This window comes from Tachyglossus aculeatus, chromosome 2 (assembly GCF_015852505.1).
Source record: "Tachyglossus aculeatus isolate mTacAcu1 chromosome 2, mTacAcu1.pri, whole genome shotgun sequence".
In the NCBI taxonomy this organism is placed as follows: domain Eukaryota; kingdom Metazoa; phylum Chordata; class Mammalia; order Monotremata; family Tachyglossidae; genus Tachyglossus; species Tachyglossus aculeatus.
This window is the reverse complement of record NC_052067.1, coordinates 42,663,641-42,682,151: the sequence shown is the minus strand read 5'-3', so window position 1 is coordinate 42,682,151 and position 18,511 is coordinate 42,663,641. Positions and strand designations below refer to the sequence as shown.

Below are 18,511 nucleotides of genomic sequence, written 5' to 3'. Positions count from 1 at the left end.
CTTTCATATACTATTAACCCCCAAAATATCCCTGAGATGACTTTAGATTTTATGGATTTCAGATGGCTACTTTTTCCCCTTTTTACGAAGTACTCTCTTGAGTGTTCATAAATACAATTGATTGATAATAAAGACATAACTTCAGATCCCCAGGACACAGTAGGTAACAGGCAGTCAGTCAATCATATTTATTGAATGCTTACTTTGTGCAGAGCACTCTACTAACCACTTTGAAGAGCACAATATAACAATAAACATACATTCCCTACCCACAATGAGTTTACAGTCTTTAGGCAGATGCAGACATTAGTATAAATAAATAAAACTACAGATATATACATAAGTGCTGTGGGGTTGGGAATGGGGATGAATAAAGAGAGCAAATCAGGGTGCCACAGAAGGGAGTGGAAGAAAAAAGGAGGGCTTAGTCAAGGAAGGCCTCTTGGAGGAGATGTCCCTTCAATTAGCCTCCAATAAACAAAGAGAAGCAGTATGGCCTACTGGTAAGAGCAAAGGCCTGGGAGTGGGAGAAGAGGAAATCAGGGAAGTCCTCTGGTAGGAGATGCACCTTCAACAGGGCTTTGAAGTGGGGGAGAGCAACCGCCCGTAGGATTTGAGGAGGGAGGGCATTTCAGGCCAAACATAGGACAGAGGTGAGGGGTAGGCGGCGAGATGGACAAGATCGCGGTACAGGGAGAAGAATGGCATTAGAGGAGCAAAGTTGTGCGGCATGGGTTGTAGTAGGAGAATAGTGAGTAGCGAATCAGCCACTAAACCACTGACTCTGGCTAAGCCGTGAACTACTCTGAGCAAGAGAAAAAGAGATGTCTCTCTGGGAGAGTGGTCTGTACAGCTTTAGTGTTCTGAGAGAAGGTTGATGATGTTAATTCAGTACAGTGTCATCCATCAATCCTTTCAACCTCCCTGCCCCCCACCAGGATTTCCCAAACACAGGACCTGATTCTGCTTGTTCCAGATGGGGAGCTATTGTCTGACGGCACCCAGAAGTGTAGAATCCTAAAAAGCGTGATGACAAGGCCACCTCCCTAGTCGTGTAATCTCAGCAGCCCTTCTTAGTACACCTGTGAATATCATTTTAGCTATTTGCATTTTGCTACTTTGACTGTTACCAAGAGTGTCTTCCCTTTCATTCCAACTGTTTGTATATGATCTGTGTCTGCCTACCTCTCACATTAAATCATATTTATATTTTCTATTTTGTTCCTACTGTATGTAAGCTATCTGTGTCTGTCTACCTCCTACATTACAGCCCTCTGGCCTCCAAGTTTGTCCTCTAAACTGCAAACCTGTTGTGGGCAGGGAACTTGTCTGCTAATTCTGCTATATTGTAGTCTCCCAAGCACTGACTACAGTACTCTGTCTGTAGTAAGTGTTCAGTAAATACCACTGACTGAGTGATTAAATTGCATCCATGTTTTCCTTTTTGTTCCCATCATATGTATGCAATCTGCATCTGTTTATCTCCCCCTTTAATAATAATGATAATGGCATTTATTAAGCTTTTGCTATGTGCAAAGCACTGTTCTAAGCACTGGGGAGGTTACAAGGTGATCAGGTTGTCCCACAGTGGGCTCACAGTCTTAATCCCCATTTTACAGTTGAGGTAACTGAGGCCCAGAGAAGTGAAGTGACTTGTCCAAAGTCACACAGCAACAATTGGCAGAGCTGGGATTTGAACCCATGACCTCTGACCTCAAAGCCTGTGCTTTTTCCACTGAGCCACTCTGCTTCTCCTTTAGATCCTAAATCCTTTAGATTTTAAGCTCCTTGAGGGCAGAGATTGCATGCAATATATTTACTGGATTCTTCCCAGGACCTAGTACAGTCCTCATACACACAGAAGATGGACAATAAATACAGACAAACATGATGATGTTAATGATGATGATATTCTAACCACGTAAACTCCCTCTAGATGGTAAGCTCACTGTGGGCAGGGAATGTGTCTACCAACTTTATTATATTGTACTCTTCCAAGTGCGTAGTACAGTTCTCTGCACAAATTCAGCACTCAGTAAATACTAATGATTGATTGATGATAATGATGATAATGATCACACCTAGGCCATTTTCATGCAGGACAATATTACCTCACACAAGCTCACTGTGGGCAGGGAACATGTCTACCACCTTTGATATATGTCACTCTCCTAAGCTCTTAATACAATGCTCTGTACACAGTAAATATCATTAAATGTGATAGATTGACAAGTACTCTCAACCCATTGCCGATTTCAAGCAGAAACCAGTTGGCCCAGGCTATTATCAATCCAGTGGAGATGGAAAGAATCAACAATGCTTCGGTTTTCAATTCCCACAGAAAAAATTCTCCCGCTCTTGATCCTCAAGGGTCTAGGATGCCAAAAAGGGATAAGCCATTCCTTGTGTAATTTCTTGGAGCTGAATGCCAAGTGGATTATTAGCAACCCAGGCCTGTTGTGTTGGAGGGAATTAACTAAGGGTGACGCCTTTCACTAAGAAGATTAAACTGGGAAGAAAGAAAAATAATTTGGTCCCCCATGCGCTGTTACACCATCTTTGAAAAGGAGAAGAGGATCTCACTAAACAGGGAAAAACTTGGCATCTGTTTAATGGAGAGATTACTTACAGATTTTCAACCTCACGGGCTTTACGCACATCACATAATTTTGTCTCATTGGGAACCAACCCTGGCTTGCCTAATGTGTCACAAATACTAGGCGGATAAGGCTTTCCCTCTTTCCTATGAATCGACACTTTATCGTGGCAGAAGAGTTTGCATACACTGATGAAGTTTGGAGCTTTGCTACATAGAGGTACCCATTATGGAAAGGTCTAAGCCAAAGCAACAGACAAAGTCAATTCACCTATGCTGGGCAGCAGTGGCATGGGAAAGAGTCAAAGGCGAATGAGCAGCGTGGCTCAGTGGAAAGAGCACGGGTTTTGGAGTCAGAGGTCATGGGTTCAAATCCTGGCTCCACCAATTAGCTGTGTAACTTTGGGCAAGTCACTTAACTTCTCTGTGCCTCAGTTACCTCATCTGTAAAATGGAGATTAAGACTGTGAAACCTCCCCGTGGGACAACCTGATCACCTTGTAACTTCCCCAGTGCTTAGAACAGTGCTTTGCACATAGTAAGTGCTTAAGAAATGCCATCATTATTATTATTATCAAGTGATCAAAACATTGATCAAAGACAATGGGAGGGACTCAAACTTTTACTGCATGGAAGAAGGCAATGGTAAACCACTTCCGTATCTTTACCAAGAAAACTCTATGGATACACATACCCGAATGACCTTATGACAGAAAATGGGATGATCTGAAAAGGGTGTATCCATGGTTCAGAAATAACCCTCCGGCATTTGAAGAAGAAGACTCTCCTTGCAATGTGCATTCTGTAATGCTCATGAAATATACATTGCTGACATTGATCAACTCAACTCTGTGGGCTTCCGCTAGCCACGGTAGAAAGGGAATTCAACTTTTGCAAGAGATTTGTCCTTTTATCTACTGCTGCGCTTAGAACAGGGCTTAACACATAGTAAGGGCTTAACAAATTGTGGTTTAGTGGATACAGCATGAAGCCTGGGAGTTAGAAGAACCTGGTTTCTAATCCCGGCTCCGCCACATGTCTGCCGTGTGTCCTTTGCCAAGACACTTCTCTGGGCCTCAGTTATCTCATCTAAAAAATAGGGATTAAGAGTGTAAGCCAATGTGGGATAGGGACTGTGTCCAACCTGATTAACTTGTATCTATCCCAGTGCTTATAAACAGTGCATGGCTCATAGTAAATGCTTAACAAGTACCATCATCATTATTAATATTTAAAATACCATCCTCATCATCATTTGTCAAGATTGTTCTGAACTCATAACCTGTTGCTTCTAATGGTCAGTCTTCAGGGTGCTGCCCTTCTGATTGGAAGATTGGTCCTTTTTCTGGGTTGTATCTGAGTTTAGGGGGAAATAGTGTTGGGGAAATCAAGGTCTCTGCCCTTTGGTCAGTTCAGAGAGTCAGCATAGTCCACAGGCAGCCAGGAGATCAAGGTTCCAGTCTCAGCCCTATTCACCAACTCTGAAATCTCTCTGTCTTATCACCACCCTGACTTTCCCTTCTCTTCCATACATTCCCTCCTCATAAAACCACCCTCTCCTAGAGACCTTTGGTCTACACAGAGACCCTATAGGGACCCTTCACTTCCCCTGGACTTTCATGCCCCACTTTGGACTCTCTCCCTCACCTCCCCTCTTTGATGCCCAAATCGTATTTTTATAGTATTTTTCCCAGGACCTAGTACAGTCCCTATAATAATAATCATGATGATGGCATTTATTAAGCACTTACTATGTGCAAAGCACTGTTCTAAGCACTGGGGAGGTTACAAGGTGATCAGGTTGTCCCACAGGGGGCTCACAGTCTTAATGTCCATTTTACAGATGAGGTAACTGAGGCACAGAGAAGTTAAGTGACTTGCCCAAAGTCACACAGCTAACAATTAGCAGAGATGGGGTTTGAACCCATGACCTCTGGCTCCAAAGCCCGGGCTCTTTCCACTGAGCCACGCTGCTTCACTTCTGCACGCAGAAGATGCACAATAAATACCAGCAAAGATGATTATGTTGATTGATTGCTCAATTTTGCGTGGGGATTTCAGACAGGTTTTCATTATGAGCCTCTTTAGGAACAGGACCATGTCCATTTCCCACCTATGTATTATTTCCCAGTGCTTAGTACGGTGCTCTTCACACAGTGAGCACTTAATAAATACTACCAAGAGCCTTACAGGCACCGTTGAGCAGAGCTCCAGAAACAGCAAAACATGGCCGAGGCTGCTACATTACATCAAGAGAGCAAAGGTTGTCGATCTTATATTGATCATTTCAGTCACACCCATCAACGCACTGAACTACTGTCATAACCGATCATCTCCCAACGTGGATTCTATAAAGATATTTTTTTAATTAATGCACTGATACCCCAAGCTTATGACGCATCAGTTGAATCTATTATCTTGTCTGGGATTTTCCTATTGACTGAAATTGTCAGGGAGATGGTTTAATTTCTCATTTATTTAGTACCTTTATAGATCAATCGATCAATTGTATTTATTTAGTATGCTTACAGTATGCCGGGCACTGTGCTAAGAGCTTGAGGGAGTATAAAACAATAATACAGCAGATACATTCCCAGCCCACAGTGAGCTTATAGGGAGGTCTTGGGAGAGATCTCTAAATTTTGCCTGGACAGAGCTCTGTGTTTTCCCATTTGAATGGGAGGGAAGTTTCAAGAGACCTAGTCTCTCTGCCATTCCTCAACACATTGTGTCTTTTCCTCCAACGAATCCACATTTGACATCTCTGTCATCCTCCAGATGATGATCATCATCCCCATCGACAACACTACCGACAGCTCTGAAACAGGGCTGTACTATTTATTTATTCAATCATATTCACTAAGTGCTTACCGTGGGCAGCACACTGTACTAGGCACTTGGGAGTGTTCGATATGACAATGAACAGACACATTCCCTCCCATGAAGAGTTTGCAGTCTGTGTGGGGGAGACAGACATTAATAGAAAGAAATAGATTAGTATTCTCATCTAGTGGAAAGAGCATGGGCTTGGGAGGACCTGGGCTCTAATCCTGACTCTGGCCCTTGCCTGCTGTGTGATTTTAGGAAGTCACTTCACATCCCTGTGAGCCCCACATGGGACAACCTGACCCTTGTATCTACCCCAGTGCTTAGAACAGTGCTTGGCACATAGAAAGCGCTTAACAAATACCATCATCATCATTATTATTATTTCCTGCACGCAGAACACTATACTAAGCGCTTGGGAAGGTATAATGGAGTTGATAGACATAATCCCTGCCCACAAGGATCTTATGATCTAGAGGATTTTACAGTCTAGTGACTCCTTAGTGGTCCACTCCAGGCTCCCAAAGACCGCCCCCCACAAAATCACTCATCCACGTGGGGAAAATGGGGTTCAAAGATTCAAGAAACCCAACTCTCTCGATTCCCCCTTCTTAGGCCTACAGTCTAAAAGAGCTAACGACACTACCGCAGCAAATCCAGCACTTGGAAGATAATTTTCTTTGAAGAAGAAACTTAGTTCAAACTGCACTGATTGTGTGTCCAGAAAACATAAGTTCTCTTTTTGGCTCACTCCCAAGCCCATTGGATCTTCCTGGGCAAAGAGAAGAACCATCCTGGATGCTCTCAAGCTATCCCACCAAAGTATGATGGGAGATTATTTCCTCCAGGGCCCACTATAAATAACTAGGCATTATTATACGTTAAATGCACATGTAATCTTTCCTCATTAGTGGACTCTTCAAAACAAGCCAAAACCTTCAGTGCCTCCAAAACACCCAGGAGAAAAATCAATTAAAACTGATAAGTATATCTGAACAGCAGATGTCTTGGGCATCTTGCATAGAGTTACTGCACTAATTAGGACATGCACACACACACTCACACACAAAACCACCGCACAATTCATTCTGGCTAGGAGATCCTTCCCCAGCATAAGCAAAAATTTCTAATGTGGGTCAGCAATAAAAACATACTAGGTTTTTAAAAGAAGAATATTTTTAGGATAAATTTGTTGAAGAAAGGTGAACATCTCTTTGCCAACGCAGCAGATTCTCTCCAAACCAGCTGCACTGTCCAAATACATCTTTCAAACTTTAATGGATTTCCTTTGCCCCCCATCTAATGAAATTCAGCTAATAAATGTCTGCACTGATCTCCATGGCATAATTATGGATTTGGGAAAACAGGGAAGCTAGGGATTCTGTGCTGGGAACATTAATGTTGGTTTATCCTTGAAGGACTGGAGATTTGATTCAGACTCATACCTGCCTTTTAACCAGGATTGTCTCAAGGGGTTCAATCCATCAATCAATCAATCAATCATATTTATCGAAACGCTTACTGTGTGCTGACTATTGTAATAAGAATTTGGGGGAATACAATCTAACAGGGTCAGTAGACAGGTTTCCTGCCCACAATGAGCTTACAACTTAGAATCAATGACCTATGTACCCAATATTCCCATTTTCCTTTCCTGCGAGAAGGTGGCTGTTCACTGATGTCAGATTATTAATACCTGGGGAAGCAGAGCGCCTAATGGGTAGAGCAAGAACCTGGAAGTCAGAAGGACCTGGATTCTAATTCAAGCTCTGCCTCTTTTCTGCTATGTGACCTTGGGCAAGTCACTTCACTTCTCTGGGCCTCAGTTACCTCCTCTGTAAAATGGGGACTGAGACTGTGAGCCCCATGTGGGACAGGGACTCTGTCTGACCCGATTTGCTTGTATCCACCCCAGCACTTAGAAGAGTGCTCAACATAGAGTAAGCACTTAACAAATACCATCATCATCAGATTGGCTTACTCATCATTTCCGTACCCTGTAGGGACCCTTGAGGGAGATTTTGAAATGTCTTTCATCTCCACCCTATCTGTCAGAATAGGATGCTTCTCTTTGCCTCTTGGAGTTAGGATCCCGGTAACGTTTGTCATCAGCGTGGCTCAGTGGAAAGAGCACGAGCTTTGGAGTCAGAGGTCATGAGTTCAAACCCCGGCTCCGCCAATTGCCAGCTGTGTGACTTTGGGCAAGTCACTTAACTCCCCTGGGCCTCAGTTCCCTCATCTGTAAAATGGGGATTAAGACTGTGAGCCCCCATCGGGACAACCTGATCACCTTGTAACCTCCCCAGTGCTTAGAACAGTGCTTTGCACATAGTAAGCGCTTAATAAATTCCATTAATATTATTATTATTATTATTATCTAGGCCAAAGACCACCCACTCACCATGCCTTCTGGGGCCTGGAACTCTAGCCCGTTTTCTTTACCCAGCTGGGAAAGTTCTTTCCCTCTCTTTGCCTCACACTGCAAATCAATCAATCAATCCATCATATTTAGTGAGTGCTTACTCTGTGCGGAGCACTAGGAGAGCACAATACAACAGAATTAGCAGACACGTTCTCTGCCACAATGAGCCATGCTATAGAACCATGCACTGAAGAAGACACGCAGTCACAAAACACTTCCCACAATCAACAAAGCTCCAAGGACAGATATTTAGCTTCAGCGAGGCTTACTGGATCGAACACAGGCCTGGGAGTCGGAAGGACCTGTGTTCTAATCCCAGCTCTGCCACTTGTTTGCTGTGTGATCTCCGGCAAATCACTTCACTTCTCTGGGCCTCGTTTACCTCATCTGTGAAACGGGGATGAAGACTGTGAGCCTCATGTGAGACATGGATCGTATCCAACCAGATAAGCTTGTACCTACCCCAGAGTTTAGGGCAGTGTCCGGCACGTAGTAAGTGCTTAACAAACACCATAAAAAAAAAGGAAAGGGAAAACTGAGTTTACACTCAACAGTCCCAGAAGACTTTTCTTTACCCCCATCTCTGTCCTTTCATCCCTGTTCAAATTTCATGACCTGAGTCTTCATCCCCATCTTCACTTCCTCCCCACTAACTCTTCTTGGTCCTCTGCAATCTGTTTTTTTCTGACTTTTGTCTTCTGCAGACACACTGAACAAGATTTCCCATATCCTTGTGTGTATGTGTGTAGTATGTTCTTGTCCATTAATATGAAAGTTCATCTAGGATAGAGTGTGTGGTCAATTTTATCATAACAATAATAATAATAATAATGCTGGCGTTTGTTAAGCGCTTACTATGTACAAAGCACTGTTCTAAGCGCTTGGGGGGGATACAAAGTGATCAGGTTGTCCCACGTGGGGCTCACAGTCTTCATCCCCATTTTACAGATGAGGTCACTGAGGCTCAGAGAAGTGAAGTGACTTGCCTAAGGTCACACAGCAGACATGTGGAGGAGTTGGGATTCGAACCCATGACCTCTGACTCCAAAGCCTGGGCTCTTTTCCACTGAGCCACGCTGCTTCTCTAGCCACGCTGCTTCTCTAATCATTCAAGAAAGCCATCAATGGCATTTATTGATGGTATTTCCCCAACTGATTAGTACAGTGTCCTGCACACAGTAAGAGCTTAATAAATACCATCGTTGATGATTTGTTGAGCATGTACTATGGGCAGAGCATTGCACCAATCACTTGGGGGAGTACAATACAACAAAATTGGTAGACCTGATTCCTTACGGAGCTAAGAATTTACCATTCACTTCCAAACACCTAGCTTCATTCAACCAAGGTCACACTTAAAAGAAGCAGCATGGCTCAGTGGAAAGAGCACGGGCTTTGGAGTCAGAGGTCAGGGGTTCAAATGTCAGCTCTGCCAACTGTTGGCTGTGTGACTTTGGGCAAGTCACTTAACTTCTCTGTGCCTCAGTTCCCTCATTTGTAAAATGGGGATTAGGACTGGGAGCCCCCCGTGGGACAACCTGATCACCTTGTAACCTCCCCAGCGCTTAGAAAAGTGCTTTGCAATCAATCAATCAATCAATCACATTTATTGAGCGCTTACTGTGTCCAGAGCACTGTACTAAGCGCTTGGGAAATACAAGTTGGCAACATAGAGACAGTCCCTACCCAACAGTGGGCTCACAGTCTAGAAGGGGAAGACAGAGAACAAAACCAAACATATTAACAAAATAAAATAAATAGAATAGATATGTACAAGTAAAATAAATAAATGCAGTAATAAATACGTACAAACATATATACATATGTACAGGTGCTGTCGGGAAAGGAAGGAGGTAAGACAGTGGGGATGGAGGGGGGAGGAGGGGGAGAGGAAGGAGGAGGGGGCTCAGTCTGGGAAGACCTCCTGGAGGAGGTGATCTCTCAGTAGGGCCTTGAAGGGAGGAAGAGAGCTAGCTTGGCGGATATGGGGAGGGAGGGCATTCCAGGCCAGGGGGATGACATGGACTGGGGGTCGATGGTGGGACAGGTGAGAACGAGGCACAGTGAGGAGATTAGCGGCAGAGGAGCGGAGGGTGCGGGCTGGGCTGTAGAAGGAGAGAAGGGAGGTGAGGTAGGAAGGGGCGAGGTGATGGACAGCCTTGAAGCCGAGGGTGAGGAGTTTCTGCCTGACGTGCAGATTGATTGGTAGCCACTGGAGTTTTTTGAGGAGGGGAGTAACATGCCCAGAGAGTTTCTGGACAAAGACAATCCGGGCAGCGGCATGAAGTATGGATTGAAGTGGGGAGAGACACCAGGATGGGAGATCAGAGAGGAGGCTGATGCAGTTGTCCAGACGGGATAGGATAAGAGCTTGAATGAGCAGGGTAGCGGTTTGGATGGAGAGGAAAGGGCAGATCTTGGCAATGTTGCGGAGCTGAGACCGGCAGGTTTTGGTGACGGCTTCGATGTGAGGGGTGAATGAGAGAGCGGAGTCGAGGATGACACCAAGTTTGCGGGCTTGTGAGACAGGAAGGATGGTAGTGCTGTCAACAGTGATGGGAAAGTCAGGGAGAGGGCAGGGTTTGGGAGGTAAGACAAGGAGTTCAGTCTTGGACATGTTGAGTTTTAGGTGGCGGGCAGACAGCCAGATGGAGATGTCCTGAAGGCAGGAGGAGATGCGAGCCTGGAGAGAGGGGGAGAGAGCAGGGGCAGAGATGTAGATCTGGGTGTCATCAGCGTAGAGATGATAGTTGAAGTCGTGGGAGTGAATGAGGTCACCAAGGGAGTGAGTGTAGATCGAGAACAGAAGGGGACCAAGAACTGAACCTTGGGGAACCCCCACAGTAAGGGGATGGGAGGGGGAGGAGGAGCCTGCAAAAGAGACTGAGAATGAACGACCGGAGAGATAAGAAGAGAACCAGGAGAGGACGGAGTCTGTGAAGCCAAGGTCAGATAGCGTGTTGAGGAGAAGGGGGTGGTCCACAGTGTCAAAGGCAGCTGAGAGGTCGAGGAGGATTAGGACAGAGTATGAGCCGTTGGATTTGGCAGGCAGGAGGTCATTGGTGACCTTTGAGAGGGCAGTTTCCGTGGAATGTAGGGGACGGAAACCAGATTGGAGGGGGTCGAGGAGAGAGTTGTCGTTGAGGAATTCGAGGCAGCTTATTGTGTGCAGAGCACTGTACTAAGCACTTGGGAGAATACACTCTAACAATAAACAGATACATTCCCTTACCATAAGCAGGAAATGCCATCCACCCTTACTAAGAATGAGCTTCTTAACATCTCTGCCCATAAGGGGAATTATCATTACTATTATCCAGTCAAAAATCATTCTTTCAGTAGCAATACTTTTGGAGTAGATACTCCAGTGCATAGACATATCTGTTTGCAGCTCCTTTTTTTTTTTTTTTTTTGGTTCATTCTGTTTGGGGAAGATGTCCTTGTTGAATCAGAGACAGAAACCTACTGAAATGAGGTAATGCAGCATTGGCTGGTTACATAAGGTCAGCCATCTTCCCTCTGCTGGAGTAGTGACTGCAGCCAGCTCCAAATCTAGCAGTGAAATCAATCATTCCGATCTGTTTGGCAGGAACAACGGAGCCCCGAAGATGCTTTGTGCCTCCCCTAGAATGCGTTTGTAGACTCTGACTGAGGCAAATTAAAAGAAAAAATACCTCAAACAAATTTTAGAGTTGGAGAATTAGTAGTGAGACTATGTAGTAAAACATAGAACATATCTGAAATGATTAGCTCATATTACCAGCTAATAAATTGCATAATTTTTCCCCTTCGAAGAGTGATTTTCAAGCTGGGACAGATCTGAAAATGATATTATTTACACCAAAAACCATTTACTTGGCTTTCCCTGCTGTTCCTAGAGATATTCGTGTTTCGGTTTGAACAGTAAATTTTCCCTCAGCTTACCCTTTCTAAGCCTGGAGTCTGATGCTTTAATCTGTATTTAGTGGGGATAGCAATGTAGAGATGATAGAGAAGGAGTCTAGTGGATAGAGCACAGGCCACCGAGTCAGAAGGACTTTGGTTCTAATCCCGTCTCTGCCAGTTGTCGGCTGTGTGACCTTGGGCAAGTCACTTCACTTCTCAGTGCCTCAGCTCCTTCAACTGTGAAATGGGGATTAAAACTGTGAACACCCTATGGAACAGGGACTCTGTCCAACCTGACAAATTTGTAGCTACCCTAGTGTTTAGTAGAGTGCCTGGTGCACAGCAGGTGCTTAACAAATATTATTATTATTATATGAAAGCCCTGTAGCTTCCGTCCCCTTCTTGCCAGGGACAGATCGGCTTCTCAGTATCAGTGAGTGCATGCCATCCCTCCTCCTCCAGAGAGCTTGCCTAATTGACCAGAAATGTCACAGCTATTTGTGTTATCTGAAAGCAAGGTCAGGAACGAAACAGGAGAAGCAAATAAGGAGAGAGCCTGATCTACAATTAAACCAGTTTTGTTCCCCGAGTCTGATGATGATGACGATGGTATTTATTAAGAACTTACTACATGGCATGCACTGCTATGTTGAACTCTCCCAAAAGGTTAGTATAGTGCTCTGTACACAGTAAGCACTCAATAAATGCTACTGATTGATTCATCATCAGACCAGCCACAGTCCCTGGCCCACCTGGGTATTACAGTCCAAGGGAATGGAAGAATGGGTATTTCAATCTTATTTTACAGATAAGGACTCAAAGGAACAGGGTATTGAAGCGACTTGTCATTATCACATGGCAGGCCAGAGGCTGTCAAGATTAATATTATGGTATTTGTAAAGAGCTTACTATGTGTCAAGCACTGCTCTAGGCATTAAGGTTAATCAGGTGGAACACAGTCCCGGTCCCACATGGGGCTCACAATCTACGTAGGAGGAAGAACAGATTTTGAATCCCCATTTTACAGATGAGGAAACTGAAGCACAGTGACGTTAAGTGACTTGCCGAAGGTCACACAGCAGGAAACTGGCGGAGCCAAAATTAGAACTCAGGCCTCCTGACTCTCTCTGCTCTTTCCATTAGTCTACCCTGCTTCACCCCAGGTTTCTCAAGAAGGGATCGATGGTATTAATTTAGTGCTGACTTTGTGCAGAGTATGGCTGGCTCAGTGGCTGACCAGATGAGGAAATGCTCAGGTGGCCAGATTCAGGCCCTGATGGGAAGAAGGAAACTCGATGCCAACAAGAAGAGCTTTCCACCTGTTGCTTCTCCTGAAGAAACCGTTTCATCCTTGAAGTGAGAAAAAAACTGTCCAGTAAGATGATGGCTTCTATGGCCTCCGATTACATCGTGATTGGTGTTTTTCTCTCTTTCAGTGTTCAGCAGTAGGCTAGCAGACCTTTCCTAACTTTTTCTTTGCACTGGGACATGTGTCTGTCAGGAAGTAAGACTCGGAGTTTGTTTCATGAGAAAACCTCCCACACAGCAGGAAATTCACTGGAGAAGGAGCAGGAAAGCCACTTTCTCTACCCTCCATCTCTCTTTTCCCCCCTCCATTTCCTTTTTCTTTTGGCTCTCCTCTCTCCTTCCACTTCTCCCTTTCTCTCTTTGCTTCTATCTCCTCTTTCCTCTGGATGTTCCCTCTTTCTCGACTCCCCTCTCTCTCTCTCTCTCTCTTTGCTCCATCTCTCTATTCCTGTCTCTCAGTCTTTCTTTCCCTCCTCCCTCTTACTTTCTTCCCTCTCTCACCCGCTCTCCTCTAAATTTATACCCTTTAAAACTATGCCAAGAGGCCAGGTGGCATAAAGGAAGAGGGAAGTTGGCGGGAGGGGGGGGATTGTTCCTTGACTGACAGCAGCTCTGATGAGATTATTTACAATTCATGAATATGCATGAGGAAGAAGCCGGGGAAAGCAGGCTGGAAGAGTTCACCAGGGCGGGGGGAGGTGGGGGGGTGTTCCACACTCCAAGCGCCCCAAAATGCAAACCTTCAATCATGAGGCCAGGGGTCCCCTCCTGCAGTTAAAGGGGATGACACTCCATCCTTGAATACCTCAGGAAGAAATGCAAATCCATTACTGGCTTCCAAAGAGCAGTGGGAGTTAGAACTCTGTGAAATTGCCAGACTCCACTCAGGAGGGGACTGTTTGCATGAGAAAAAAAAGAGAACGTTTACATCTAGCCAAAGGAAAAAGGAAAAAAGAAGTCGCTCTTCATTCTCCATCTCCCCCTCAACCCTGTGGGTGAATGAATAAAGATGCCCATGTCCTCGACCCACTTCCAACAGGAGTGTCATTCATTCAATCCTGTTTATTGAGTGGTTACTGTGTGCGGAGCACTGTACTAAGTGCTCAGGAAAGTACAATATAATGATGAACAGATACATTCCCTGCCCACATGGAGCATACAGTCTAGGGATCCGACTCCTGCCCTAGAGTTGAATTTCAGGAAGGGAGACTTGGCCTTTCAGGAGGATGCAGATCGGTGAGATGGTGTCCCTGGAAGAACTCACGGAATTTCCTGGAGGTGCTAAGCTAAAATTGACCACCTGATTGTGGAGATCAGGGAAGGTTTGGGAGAATGCAAAGACAGGAAAGAGTTGACTTATATACTGATTGCTAGGGCTTTTTTTTCCATTGGGATGCACCAGATCAGAGTTCTGGTACCACTGGTAGACTTAAGAGTAGTAATAGAAGAAATAGAAGTATTAGCAGTGGTAGTAGTAGTGGTAATAGTAGAAATAGTAGTAGTAATAGTGGAAATAGTAGTAGTAATAGAAGAAGTACTAGTAATAGTCACCTCTCTGGGTTTCACCTGGAGAGTTTCCAGTACTCTACCGGTCTCAACTTCGGGAGGGAGAGTCAAGCGGAGGCATATCCATTCCATTCCTAGCTTGGGCAGTGTCTAGCCAGTGGAAGGCAATCTGCTACAAGTCAAAACTCACCCATGCTGGGCAGCAGTGGCATGGGACAGAGTCGAGGCTCAGGTTTACTACATGGAAGGAGGCAATGGTAAACCGCTTCCGTATTTTTACGAAGAAAACTCTATGGATCCACTACCAGAATGATTGCAGATGGAGGCGGGACATTCTGGGAGAGGTGTGTCCAAGGCGTCGCTACGGGTCAGACACAGCTCGATGGCATAAGACAACAAAAGCAGTAGTAATAGTAATAATAGAAATAGTAGTAATGGAAGTAGTATTAGTATTAGTAATTGTACTAGTAGTGATAATAAAAATTGTAGTAGTAGTAGTAATAGAAATAGTAATAGTATTGGAAGTAATAGTAGTATTAATAGAGGTAGTAGTAGTAGAAATAGTAGTTGTAATAGAAGTAGTAGTAGTACTAGTAGTAGAAATAGTAGTTGTAATAGAAGTAGTAGTAGTACTACTAGTAGAAATAGTAGTTGTAATAGAAGTAGTAGTAGTACTAGTAGTAGAAATAGTAATCATAATAGAAGTAGAAGTATTAGTAGTGGTAGTTCTAGTAGTGGTAGAAATTGTAGTAGTATTGATAGCATGATTTCCCATTACAACCCGGTCTGCTCACTTCTCTCCTCTAAAACCAACCTATTCATTGTACCTCCATCTTGTCTATCTCGCTGCTGACCCTTTAGCCACATCCTGTCTCTGGCCTGGACCACGTTACTGCTTCACATACAAAAAACCATGGCTCTCCCCTTCTTCAAAGGCTTATTAAAATCCTATCTCCTCCAAGAAGCCTTCCCTGAGTAAAACGTCATTTTTGCTACTCCCTCTCCCTTCTTCATTGCCCTTGCTCTTGGATCTGTGTCCTTTATTCACCTCACCATCAGCCCTACAGGACTTATGAATCCACCCATAATTTATTTTAAAGTCTATCCCCTCTCCCCCCAGGCTGTAAGCTCTTTTTGGGCAGGGAACATGACTACCAACTCTGTTATGTTGTACTCTTCCATGTACTTAGTTCAGTGCTCTGCACATAGCAAGCACTCAGTAAATATAATTGATTGTAGTAGTAGTAGTAGTAGTAATAGTAATAGAAGAGTAATAATAGTAGTAGTAGTAGTGGCAGCAGCAGTAAGAGTAGTAATAATAGTAGTAGTAGAGAAGCAGCATGGCATAGTGGACAGAGCAGGGGCTTGGGAGTCAGAGGACGTGGGTTCTGATCCCAGCTCTGCCACTTGTCTGCTGTGTGACCTTGGGCAAGCCACTTAACTTCTCTGTGCCTCAGTTACCTCATCTGTAAAATGGGGATTAAGATGGAGAGTCCCACGTGGGGCAACCTGATTACCTTGTATCTATCCCAGCACTTAGAACAGTGCTTGGCACATAGTAAGTGGTTACCAAATACCATTATTATTATTATTAGTAGTAAGCCCCACATGTGTCAGGGACTGCATCCAACCCGATTTGCTTGTATACACCCCAGCGCTTAGGACAGTGCCCAGCACACAGGAAATGCTTAACAAATATCATTATAATTTTTATTATGATTTTTATTCTTCTCAAAGATTGGGGTTCTAATTCCGAATGTGGCTCATGGATGTTTATTTGACCGTAGGCAAATCACTTAACTTTTGAATTTCCTCATCTTTAAAATGTGAATTCCATACCTGTAGTTTCCTTCTTAGACGGAGCACCCCCCTACCCTTGCCCTGCCCCACATTCCACCACCTCTTTCTCCCTAATCTCCTCCTCCTAGCTCCCTCTACCCCCTTCCTCCACCTCCCCATCTCCTCCACACTTCCCCCTGCCTCTTTCCTCCACCTCCTTCTCCCCCATCTCCTTCCTCCTTTACACTTAGCCCCTTCCTCCCACTTCTTCTTTGCCCCACCTCTGCCTCCCCATCTCCTTTCCATCTATGGAGAAGCAGCGTGGCTCAGTGGAAAGAGCAGGGGCTTTGGAGTTAGAGGTCAGGGGTTCAAATGCCGGCTCCACCAGTTGTCAGCTGTGTGACTGGGCAAGTCACTTCACTTCTCTGTGCCTCAGTTACCTCATCTGTAAAATGGGGATTAAGACTGTGAAGACCCCCGTGGGACAATCTGATCACCTTGTAACCTCCCCAGTGCTTAGAACAATGCTTTGCACATAGTAAGCGCTTAATAAATGCCATCATTAGTCATAGTAGTAGTAGTAGTATTTTTTGAGTGCCCACTAGATCCCCTCCTACTGGGCAGGGATTGTGTCCACCAAAACTGTTCTATTGTACTTTCCCAAGCACTCAGTACAATGTTCTGAACACAGTAAGTGCTCAGTAAATACCATTGATTTATTTATCAGTGCAATGCACTGTACTAAGGGCTTGGGAAGCACAAAACAGGTCATGAATCATTCTCTGTCCATAAGTAGCCTATCCTCTACTGGGGGTAATAGATATTACAAATATTTAGAGAGTATTCAAATAATGGAATGTACAATTGAATGAAGGTAATAATAATAATAATAATGGTATTAGTTAAGCACTTACTATGTGCCAAGCACTGTTCTAAGCACTGGGGTGGGGGGGGATACAAGGTAATCAGGTTGTCCCACATGGGGCTCATAGTCTTAATCCCCATTTTACAGATGAGGGAACTGAGGCCCAGAGAAGTTAAGTGACTTGCCCGAAGTCACACAGCTGAGAAGTGGTGGAGCGGGATTAGAACCCATGACTTCTGACTCCCAGGGCCATGCTCTTACCACTGAGCCATGCTGCTTCTCTGATTGAGTTCTTTGGGTGAATATAACTAATGCGAAAGACAATAAGCTTACAGAGGGTGCTCAATAAATGTCATCAGCAAGATAGTAAATGGCTAAGGAAAGAGAAGTGGAGGAAGGTACCTTGCTGAAAGCTGTTGAGTGTCCCCCCTTCCCCCCAGTTCCGATGTTTGCTATCCCGTTTTAGACTCTCACCCCCTCACTCCACCTCCTCACTCCATGACTGGCAGCTGGAAACAGATAATTTTGGAACCACTTGTGTAGAGGAACATGAGAAGTTGGGCTAAAGACAAAGGAAAGGATTTGGAAAGATGGGGTAAAATTATCCCTAGTAAAAACATAGAAATACCTTAGTAAGAATTGAGAGCAGGAGTTTCAAACATTACTTTCCCTACCTTATTCATTTTTCTTATTTTACAAAATTCATTGCATGCTTACTATGTGCCAAGCAGCTTACTAAGGTAAAGTACATTATGACAGAATCGACAGACGTGGTCTCTGCTCACAAGAAGTTTGCAATCTGCAGGGGAAAACAGACAGTAAAGCAGCTAAGGCTAAAGATACCTGTAATATATTTTCATTCATTCATTCAATCATATTTATTGAGATCTTATTTTAATATCCTTCTGTCCCAGCTAGGAGTCTCGCTCCCCTTTGAGGGCAGGGATCACGTCTACCAGCTATATTGTACACTCCTGAAGGCTTAATCCAGTGTTCTGCACAAAGTAAACAAAAGTCAATCAAATGTACTTACTGAGAGCTGACTGAATCCAGAGAGTTCTCCACATTTTACTAGATTTTATATATTATTCTAGTTGATGGGTCACATTATACCAGGACCAGAGGCTGACAATCAAGTTTCCTGTCTTCCCCGATGATCCATCCGCATTGGCCTTGATGTGTCTCAAGCCAAGTATGTCTCATGTTTTCCCCTTTTTCTATCCCTCAACTTCCCTGGTTCTCTTCCTTTTCTTGTCTTAACTTCTCCCCAATAGACAGCTTGACCCTAAGAAGAAGAAAAAAAACAATAACTATGGTATTTGTT

The 18,511-nt window shown here is 44.3% G+C and overlaps 1 non-coding gene across 1 annotated transcript; it reads left to right on the top strand.

Moving 5' to 3' along the window:
* Positions 1-14,585: 14,585 nt before the first annotated feature.
* On the top strand, positions 14,586-14,723 carry LOC119923399. Its single transcript, XR_005448850.1, has one exon. It is a non-coding gene; the product is annotated as a small nucleolar RNA SNORA7 (small nucleolar RNA).
* The last annotated feature ends 3,788 nt before the right edge of the window (positions 14,724-18,511 follow it).